The following is a 12,083-nucleotide window of genomic DNA, read 5'->3' as shown; positions in this document are numbered from 1 at the left end:
TTTGCAGTTTTCTTTCAACCTTGAACATTGTAATTTTTTAAGCCCCGCAAAGTTAAATAAATATACTAAAATATTACACACCTAGCAGTGTCGAAGGATGGAATTTAGATGAAAGTAAGCAGTCCCAAAAAAAAGGAAATTCATCTAATGTGATACAAACTCCGCTTTTTCATATATTTAGATACAGTGCAATGAAAATGCATGGCTTTTCAAAGGTATAATACAATGACACAAATCAGTTAAAATATAGGTTTACAAGGTAAATCCGACTCCCCTTATGATTAAAATTGGTTAAAATGCAGCCCATGTTACCTTGCGTTATAATAACGAATTGATTGAGACATTCTTCATCAAATTCGAATGAATAGTTAACTGGAGGAACGTACACAAACTTACATAGACTGATAATAGCCAGGATCCGAGGAGCATTTTTACAATTGATTAATTACTATCAAGTTAATTTTCCGTGAGTAGCTGCATATTGAGACGCTCAACTTCTACATTTACGAACATTGTTGATTCTGAACGTCTCATCAAGATGAAGCTAATAACGGAAAATTAACTTACCTTACCTTATCAACCGATGCACGTCCCTGCTGGACATAGGTCTCTTGCATGGACTTTCAATAACAACAGTCTCGAGCCGCCAGCATCCAATGGCTCATTGCAACCCGCTGGATGTCCTCAGTCCACCTAGTGGGAAGTCGACCAACACTGCGCTTCCAGGTGCGGGGTCACCATTCCAGCACCTTGGGGCCCCAACGGCCATCGGCTCTTCGAACTATGTGGCCTGCCCATTACCACTTCAACTTTGCGACTCGCTGAGCTATGTCAGTTAATTTTGGTTCGTCTGCGGATCTCCTTATTTCTGATTCTATCACGCAGAGAAACTCCTAACATAGCTTGCTCCATTAACATAAAGTTGATAGATGATATGATTTCATTACTTTTCCTTTTGGCCGTCGTAGTCGCATAAAAATTAAAAGGTAAATCAGAGGTAAAGTTTGTGGTGTCTCTCTTATAGGGGGTATCTCTAGATCTACTTTTTTATTATTCACAAGTTAGCCCTTGACTACAATCTCACCTGATGGTAAGTTACGATGCAATCTAAGATGATGTGAAGTGAAGCTAAATCACTTGGCGGTACGTTCTGCCGGTAGGATGGTAACTAGTCTCGCTCGAAGCCTCCCATCAGCCAGGCCTGAATCAATTAAGAAAACCTCATCGGCCAAATTTCTTCTACCACTAGAAAATCATATTTGTTAATATCATAGGCTTTATTTTATCCCCATATTCTAACGGGACCAGGATACGTGGAGAAACCGCGGGGCGTCTCTAGTTGTTCATAAAAAAATAATAAATAGTTTAGCTGCTACGGAGAAATGTAACAAATCAACCATACATAGCTGACTATAATCTATATCTATCTATAGACTGCTAAAATCGTTACCCTTCCTGTTATCCGTCGTAGTCAGATAAAAAGCCTCAATAGCTCAACGGTAAGAGTGGTTGGACTCATCACATAGCGGTGGTGGTTCGATCCCCGCCCCGTTGGTCTATTATCGTACTCACTCCTAGCTAGTGGTCATATTATAAAAGATATGGCAAATGTTCTTTTATTTAAAAAAAAGAGGTATAAGAAATATGTCTTACTAGCGGACACCTGCGATTTCATCCGCCCTTAGACCTCTTTAATCCGGCTCTCTCGTAATATCCGTTCTTAGTGGACCTCTACTATCTATAAACTACCCTGCCAAATTTCATATTTGCATCCTTTCCAAAAATTTTAGGAACCAGTTGGGTAATTTAATAAAAATTACGACATACAAATAATTTATTTACACACACATGTACTTTGTAATAAAAATTTAAAGAAAATCAAAGGTCTAACTCGTTAACAAATCTTATAACAAATTCACAAAACTCAAATGGACAGAGTTTTCACCTAACTTGTTATCGCTATACGAAAATTAGATGACCAAGTTAGATTTTTATTTACGGATTTTTCAAAATTTTCTATCTTGAATCTTAATTTTAAGGCGATATTCGAGCCTGTAAACCTTTGAAGGACGTGTTCTTCGAAAAGGTTTTCACATTGCAATTACGTAGCTCCCGAATGGACCCATCTCAAATGACCACTCTACCCGTCAAGTATTGGGGCCAGTCGACAGAGCCTATTAACACGCCGTCACTCTGTCCATCACACTCTTGCGTGAGTCAATTCAGTTTGCGTGAGTGAAAAATCGAATGAAATCGGAAAACACTTATAGGTAGATTGACTAGCGGACGACCGTGACTTCTTCCGCCTACAAACTTTTTTCATAATTTGGATTTCAAAATTTAACACTAACAACAATTACGTAAATTAATATCATTAATCTATACTCTATACTAATATATAAAGCTGAAGAGTTTGTTTGTTTGTTTGATTGAACGCGCTAATCTCAGGAACTACTGGTCCGATTTGAAAAATTCTTTCAGTGTTAGATAGCCCATTTATCAAGGAAGGCTATAGGCTATATATTATCCCTGTACTCCTGCGGGAACGGGAACCACGCGGGTGAAACCGCGCGGCGTCAGCTAGTTACTAATAAAAAATCATCACCATTAGGTGCCTTCTTCCAGCTGAAGTTTGGCAGTCATGTGTAGAAAACTCTTCCGGTCTTTTGCAATATTTTTAAGCTGTGTGTATCTGTTTGTTTGTTTGTGTGTTAACTTGGTCCACTCTTTGACATCATCTATCCACTGTCTTCGCTGTCTTCCTGGAGCAGGTTTTCCGGGTATCTTACCTTCTAGGATCAACCTAGGACACTCATAGAGGGATCCCCTTTACAGATGCCCGAAAAATGCAATTTTCCTCCTCTTAATGATTGTCATGAGGCTTCGGTCACAATTGGCTCTTTTTAAAACTTGATCATTCGAGACGAAATCTTTCCAGGAAATTTTGAACATTTTCCTTAGCCCCCACATCTCAATACATATAATAAAAACTCCATCTTATTTCTTTAGTTCTTGTGAACAGTTTTTAAAAAATTTAAAAATATAAGACGCCATTTTTCTTGAATAATATTGAAAATTACTAATGCGACGGTTCGTGTCGAACTGACTCGAGAATGTATTACTTTTTGAATTTTGTATTCGAAGCGGCTACGACACCGTCGTGTTCCGTACGCTCCATCTGTATATTATTGATTAATCTGTGATTTACGCCAAGTAAATTAATTTAAATCGCGTAGCATTAGCATTTCAGTAAATAGGAATTAGCAGGCATTATGGAGAGCCATTGAAGCACAGTGTGAATTAATGTTCGCATACGTTAGCTTTACTGAGCTCACGTGAATGAAGTTACGTAATATAATACATGAATATACATTAGAATTATTAATTTCAGTAATTATTTAGTCGGTTACAGTTTAATTAATAAGGTTTACTTAATGAGAGACGCGATAACCCAGTGGATATGACCTCTATCTTCGATTCTAAAGGAGTGTGCGATTAGTGAGTGAGAGTCGTGATTTTTTTTCATTATTAACAACCTATATTCTGCTCACTGTTGAGCACGAGTCTCCTCTCAGAATGAGAGGGGTTAGAGGCCAATAGTCCACCACGCTGGCCCAATGCGGATTGGCAGACTTCACACACGCAGATAATTAGGAAAATTTTCAGGTATGCAAGTTTCCTCGCGATGATTTTCCTTCTAGACACCATCTTTACAAAATGGCGGCGCAAGCAGCAAAGATACGAGGTGGCAAAGTTGAAATTCACAAAGAGCGCATCGAAACCTATAAGATTACAAATTTTCAGAACTCCCGAAAAACTTACCTCATTTTTTAACCGGTAACCTCATTTTTTAGCACCAAATGACTGTACTAACGCCAAGGACCATCGATTTTTCCGGGATAAAAGTAGGTTAAGTTCTGCCTCAAGGTACAATTTTTTTTTAACTAAATCTATAAAAATCGGTTCAGTGATTTAATTGTGAAAAGGTCAGACGGACAAACAGACGGACTTTCACATGTTCTATACTAATGTTATAAAGAGGTAAAGTTTGTGGTATTGTAAGGGTAATCTATGAATCTACTGAACCGATTTTGAAAATAATTTTATCACTAGAAATCCACGTTATTTATGAGTGTCATAACCCGTTGATTATTGCCGTATTCTAACGGGAACGGGGACTATGCAGGTGAAACCACGGGACATCGGCAAGTTTATAATACGAGTCGTTATCAACCCATATTCGGCTCACTACTGAGCTCGAGTCTCCTCTCAGAATGTGAGAGGTTAAGGCCAATAGTCCACCACGCTGGCCCAATGCGGATTGGCAGACTTCACACACGTTAAGAAAATTTTCTGGTATGCAGGTTTCCTCACGATGTTTTCCTTCACCGATTGAGACACGTAATATTTAATTTCTTAAAATGCACAAAACTGAAAAGTTGGAGGTACATGCTCCGACCGGATTCGAAATCACACTCTCCGGAATTGGAGGCAGAGGTCATATCCACTGGGCTATCACGGCTTCTTTTAATACGAGTAAATAAGTCTAATATAAATAAGCATGAAGTATGGATTAAAAAAATAAAACTCAAAATCGTGTATGTTTTAAATAACATGCAAAAGTAGTGGTAAAGCTCGTGGAAGAGGCACTTTAGCGAGCGAAACCGCTAAAAATATTAAAACCGATATTTATAGGCAATAAATAGTGTGTATGTGTGTGTGGGTGAGGTACTACGTGGCGACGTAACGCTCCGGGCGGGGCGGTTGTCCACTGCTCCCGACATACGGTCGACAATAAACGTAACAATTTGATGAGTTCCTCAGTGACACTTCCGATATACGGTCGACGAATTATCATGACAATGGGAATGGGGACTAGGTTTGAATATATTGATTGTTATGATACATTCGGGTAAATAAGGTCAATGTTAACTAATTTATACATAAAAAGCAAAGATCGAAGATTTGCAAAATAAATAAGATTATAAAATTTCAAAATCTTTTATCGTAATTAGATGAAAATTCATACAGTTTTAGCTTCCTAACATTAAATGTGACATTTTTTAATATTTCAATTATAAACAGAAACGCACAAATAACAAAGATATTAGTAATTTTGTTTAAACGCCCATACAAATCTAACAATCATTAAGTGCCTGCGACGTCATTAATATACAAGATGATCGGAAGTATTTACTATAAATCTGACGCTATATTCTTTATCAAAAATTAATTTAAAACATTCAAAGACGTGTTCGTGTTCGTTGTTGTAAAATTTGTACGTGTTCTAAAATTAATATTTTCGAAGTAAATAATATATCTTTTGCAAATAGATCTTAAAATGTGTCCCTTAAACGAATCCTTACAATTATGACGTAGCCAAACTTTAAAATTTTAACATGCAAGGATTGAACAAGTCGTGTGTTACATGGATAGTCGGAATTATTTGAATTACTTTGAAAAAAAATTTTTTTTTGACGTGACAACGTCTTATAATTCGATGAAGCCGTCTGCATGCTCGAAAAAAGATGACGTCATGCGTCGTTCCCTCGCTCTAGGGTTGCCAATTTTCTTTACAAGAAATAAGTATATTCTAGTCTATGAAGATTATTAAGTATTTTATTTTAGAAAAACGAACAATTTCTTTTCAAAAATGCAAACATTCCATCAGTATTTTCTTATGACGTAGTCACGTTCAACTGTCGTCATTAAACCGACTTTAAAGACAACCGATTTTTTTTTAAATATTAGTTATTAGCAGTTCGGCTCCTATAAGTGGACTCGTCAACACCTTGAAGTTATAGGAAATACCCAGCACTCTGTATATCTGAATCCGCATTAAAAAAAATAATAGCAAAAGTAAAAGAACACGCCCAAGGTGACATTTATCTGGTGGGAGGCTTCGGCCGCGGTTAGTTACCACTCTACCGACAAAGACGTACCGCCAAACGATTTAGCATTCCGGTACGATGTCGTGTAGAAACCAAAGGTGTGGATTTTCCTCCTTCTCCTAACAAATTAGCCCGCTTCCATCTTAGTCTGCATCATTACTTACCATCAGGTTAGATTGTAATCAAGGGCTAACTTGTAAATAACAAAAAAATAATAATACAAAAAAAAATAGCAAAAGTAAAAGAACACGCCCTAGGTGACGTGCGACAGTGGAAACCGCGCGTCGCCCCGCGCGGTCGCGGGCCCGGTCGATGCGGCGCACGCGCGGTCGCCGCCGCAGTATTGAATGGACCCATTCATGGCGCAACTGGTGCCTTTAGAATGAACCGCGTTACATTCAGCTATATGTATATACAGGGTGATGTTATGTCACGGTACACTTACAGACGTTTTCAATAACCTATCTATCCATTTCGCTTAGTAAAGATAAGAAAATCTTTGACGGTATGCGCGGTGGATTTACATGACGGAGGTCCTGGGTTCGATCCCCGGCTTTTTTTTTTATTCTTTACAAGTTAATCCTTGACTACAATCTCACCTGATGGAAAGTGATGATGCAATTTAAGATGGAAGCGGGCTAACTTGTTAGGAGGAGGACGAAAATCCACACTCTTTTCGGTTTCTACACGGCATCGTACCGGGACGCTAAATCGCTTGGCGGTACGTCTTTGCCGGCTGGGTCGATTTAGTTTTTCTTAATTAATCCAGGTCTTGCTGGTGGGAGGCTTCCGCCGCGGCTAGTTACCACCCTACCGACAAAGACGTACCGCCAAGCGATTTTGCATTCCGATACGATGTCGTGTAGAAACCGAAATAGGTGTGGATTTTCATCCTCCTCCTAACAAGTTAGCCCGCTTCCATCTTAGATTGCATCATCACTTACCATCAGGTGAGATTGTAGTCAAGGGCTAACTTGTAAAGAATAATAAAAAAAAATCTATCTATCTTTAATAAAAATAATATCTATCTTTTTGTTCTTATCTGGTTTTCAATAACCAACTGACAGATAGTTTGACTATGTCAAGATAGTTTGATGATGATGATTATTTTTTTAACTTGTTTAAAAAACATAATCATCATCATCATTAACAACCCATATTTGTCTCACTGTTGAGCACGAGTCTCCTCTCAAAATGATTAGTTAGGGTAATAATCTACCACGCTGGTCCAATATGGCTGACTTCACACACGCAGAGAATTAAGAAAATTCTCAGGTATGCAGGTTTCCTCACGATGTTTTTCCGTTATGCGATCATGCGATGTTTATTTTTTTTAAATGCACATAACTGAAAAGTTGGAGGTATGCCCCGTACCGTATTGATCTACGCCCTCTAAATCGAAGACAGAGGTCAAATCTATTGGGCTAGCATAGCTCTGGTCTAATTTGAAATGTGTCATGACCCAAAAGTAACCGTTATATTAAGTTTTTTTTAACCCTTAAAGGCTAAAATGATTTTATATACCACTATGACTACAATGGGTGAAAATACTTCCGGTTTTAATTATTGAAATAAATCTATACTAATATTACAAGGCTGAAGAGTTTGTTTGTTTGCTTGAACGCGCTAATCTCAGGAACTTCTGGTCGGATTAGAAAAATTCTTTCAGTGTCAGATAGCCCATTTATCGAGAAAGGCTATAAGCTATATATTATTCCCGTATTCCTACGGGAACGGGAACTACGTGGGTGAAACCGCGCGCCGTCAGCTAGTTATGTAAATTAAATCTTTTAATTATTGGAATAAATTATGTACCCCACTACGACTACAATGGGTGTAAAAACACCGGGTTACGATTACATCTCAAAACCAGGGCTCGCTCAAAACTCTTTTCTCCGCGTGTTCTAGGGCCACTGTAGACTTAGGAAAATACACGAAATCTCATGACGCTGTGCTAAAAACGAAAAAAGTTAGACACAAAACTATATATAGCCTCAATAGCTCAACGGTAAGAGCCGTCGGACTCATCACCGAGGGGTGGTGGTTCGATCCCCGCCCCGTTGGTCTATTGTCGTACCCACTCCTAGCACAGTCTTTCCCGACTAGTTGGAGGGGTTTGGGAATATTGGTCATATTATAAAAAATTAAAATATATTCTTTAAAAACAAACAAACAAACATAAATCACCTGGGTGTAAAAACTCCGTTGTAGCTTTTAAGGGTCACTTTTAGGTCAAGACATTTTTTAATAGTCGATTTTCCAAAAATATTCAAGTAGAAAGTTAATTTTTTTTTGCGAAATTTTAGATTCGATAATTTCGGAGAAAAGGACTGTGGAGGCAATTTTCGTCTATTTCTATAATTATTTTATATTTATATAACTTGAAAGCTTTATTATTATTAGTATTACAAAAAATACCTAAAATATATTTAAGATCCTCTTATCAAGTTCTTTCTTTTGATGTAAGTATCAGATAATATATCATTTGGCACTACCTTCAAAGTGATTAGTAAGTAAAAAGAAAATATAATAATTTTGTTTTTCTTTTTTTAGTTTCGTGGGTATGATTATGAAATCGGTTTTAATCAAAAGAATATATTTATAGATCAAAAGGGTGAGATCGGTTGTAATTAAAAAAATGTATTTATAGATCAAAGGGTTGGACAATAACTATTTCAAAAGAGATTTGACGCAAACAAACAAACAACAAACTAAATGAAAACCTTGAAACAATGAACTACGTCATAAAGACTGACATCAAGAATTTGACGTCACAGACAGTTAATCGGCACTGATCTGTGATGAAATGTCACCCTTAGTAGGTATGTACTCCACAGCGTAGGCGGAGACCCAAATTCCAAATTGGTTTCGATATCGGCCGTGTATTTCACAGAACTAGTATAGTCCGTATAGTAAGAGAGCCGTGATAGCCCAGTGGATATGACCTCTGCCTTCGATTGAGCTCGTAGGTTCGAATCCGGGGCATGCACCTCAAACTATTCAGTTATGTGTTTTTTAAGAAATTAAATATCACGTGTCTCAAACGGTGAAGGAATATATACCCTCATCTGTTATCGACCTAGGATAAGATTTTTTTTTTTATTCTAATACAAGCTAGCTGGTGGGAGGTTTCGGCCGTGGCTAGTTACCACCTTACCGACAAAGACGTACCGCCAAGCGATTTAGCGTTCCGGTATGATGTCGTGTAGAAACCATTATTTGTTTATTTTATTTAAGTTAGCTCGCTTCGATTTTAGATTGCATCATCACTGACCATCAGGTAAGATTGTAGTCAAGGGCTAACTTGTAAAGAAAAAACAAAAAAAAATGTTAGCCCTTGACTGCGATCTCACATGATGTTAAATGGCGATGCAGTCTCGAGATGAAAGCGAGCTTGCGTTTGCTCATGTTTGGATTTGATGAAATAAAATGTTAATTATACATGATTGAAAGTGAAAACTCCGAGCCACGCTCCAAAATTTCCTACCCCTGTCAAATATATCAAAAGGCATGGAAAATTTAATTAACTTTGAAAGCTTCTATGTGCGAAACTTTATTCAACAATGAAATGGAAATAGCTTTACTTAAGACTGTTACTAAAGCCTTAATTTTCCTACATGAGACGAGAATCGTTTGTACTGCGATTTTCTCAACTTTTGCTGTTTTTACTTATTATCCTAATGGTTTATTTTTAATTTTATTTTTGATCTGTCACAGGGTGATACTGTCGCTCCGTAATTCAATTTACTAGTCTAAATTTAATATTTAAATTAAAATTACAAACTATAAGGTTATATTTAATTTGGTGCATTTTAAAGCCTATTTTAAAGTGAAAAATTTTCAATTCACCTCCTACAAAAAACTCTTTTTGGAGATAAATATGTCAGAACACGAAAACTATTTTAAGTTACAATTTAAAAAAGGATTTAGTTTGTATTTAGATTTACCTATTATGAATGTTTTAGATTTTTTTTAATAGAAATTTGTATTTTTTTGGATGGATAATGGATGGTGTTAGGTTAGGTTGATTGGTTGAGTCAACTATTTATTATTGCGATAGTCGATTCAGTGAATGATGTGGGTAATCTATAATATAAAAATGAATCGCTAAATGTGTTGGTAAGCGCAAATCTCGAGAACGGCTAGACCGACTTCAATAATTTTTTTTGATGTGTTTGTTATTATCAAGAGAAGGTTCTTATGATAGATAAAAAATTAAAAAATTAAAGGGGTAGGGTAGGGTAGAGTAAGGGTAGGGTAGGGGTAGGCTAGGGGTAGGCTAGGGGTAGGAGTAGGGTAGGGGTAGGGTAGGGTAAGAAGAAGTGCACATAAGTCAAAGCGAAGCTTGACCGGGTCCGCTAGTAACTTAATAAAATGCTTTGAGTAACCTTAACTTTTCTTTTAACTTGTATATCAAGGTTCGTATACATCCTCTAAACTACACCACCACCACAACATCCAAGACCGCCGGTTGCCTCTGAACACTAAAAATCCTCGTAAACAGAGAATAAGTTTATATACATTTTTACCTATAGGTTTTTTATGATTTTCATGTAAAAGCTTATTGGATTTATGTTTTATTATAATACGTAACCACATTTTCCATTATTTTCCAGACTGAGTAGCCAGTTGAGTGCAATCAACGACATTTATTACGAAGCCATGATATTGGCTTTGCGGTAATAGATGATCGTCGACGTAGACCAAGAGCAAGCAGACAATAAAATGTATGTATATAATTTATTTTGTATGTAAAAAATAAAACTTGTATACATTTTTTTTTTAATTTTTGATGATGATAAAAAAAGGTTTTTCTTTTTATCATCATCATAATACTTTTTGTTGAACCTTGTTATTAATGTCTATATTTTTTCTCTGTCTTTACTAACAAATATACAAAATATTCGGAAAATATATAAAAATTTTGTATATTTTCCGCCATCTTGAAAAAGGGTTGAATTCAGTTTTTAACTCGTCTTCGTCTTCGTCAAGATACGAAATTTTGATACATATTTTATTTTTTGGTTGCATTTTATAAGCTCTTTACATTTTTACTCCTCCATTTAAGGTTCTATTACATACATTATATATAAATACATTTTCTACCTATTGAGATAAGTAAAAAATTAGGTAGTGAAATTTGTTTTTTGCTATTTTCTAGTATTATAAATCTCCTGATATCAGTTATTGTGCCTAAGAATTATTATATGAATCATATTTACATTGGAATGACATGATAGCCCAGTGGATATGACCTCGTGAGGAAATCTGCACACCAGAGAATTTTCTTCATTATCTATGTGTGTGAAGGATGCGTCTGCAAATCCGCATTTGGCCAGCGAGGTGGTCTAAGGTCTGACCTCTCTCATTCTGAGAATAGACTCGTGCTCAACAGTGATACGAATATGGGTTGTTAAAGATGATCAATATTTATTTATTTGTAATAGGTAAAACACATATTGTATGAAGTTTAAAAATTTCTACTACGAAGTCTAATACTACTATTTTATCATTCAGGTAAAGTACTTTTTTTAGATAAATCGTACCCTTGATGCTTTTTAACACGCTTATATTAGCTTCACTTGTGTTAATTTGACCCACTTCCCGTTCTTCAATTAGGATGAAATTTTGCACACGCTCTGAATTCTGATGACAATATGACTAGCTAAGAAACGTCATTACAAATCCGATATGGCTGTGTCTGGCTGTTGGAAAACCCCAAATGAAGAGGTTTGCTGTCAGGAATACGAAAAAAAAAGTCACGTGACTTATATCTAATATTCATAATTTTTAGTGAGTGCTAAAAGTGTGTTTTTTAGTTTTTTAAACTAATTAAACATATTAATACGCATGACAAAATACATAGACACGATGCTTGATCGAGTAGTTTAAGGCATGATTACATATACGAAACGTACATGTAATTTTAACGTGCCTAAGCGGAAATTGAAGGAATACTTTTTCGACAGCCTGTATAGCGTCACAGCAGCGATACACTCACACGATAATTATGCTGTTTTACTATCCGCTAATTATTTTTTTTTCTCTTTTTGTTTGTTTCTTAGCTTTTAATATTGTATAATTATTATACCAACCAACCAACTGTGGTTTGTGTTGCATTATGGTCAAGCTAAATTTCAATATATATATTTTGAAGAAGAAAAAATAAAATAAAATAATAATAAGTAATTT

Source organism: Bicyclus anynana, chromosome 25, assembly GCF_947172395.1.
Source record: "Bicyclus anynana chromosome 25, ilBicAnyn1.1, whole genome shotgun sequence".
Lineage (NCBI taxonomy): Eukaryota > Metazoa > Arthropoda > Insecta > Lepidoptera > Nymphalidae > Bicyclus > Bicyclus anynana.
The sequence above is the reverse complement of the archived record's forward strand: the minus strand, read 5'-3'. Positions refer to the sequence as shown.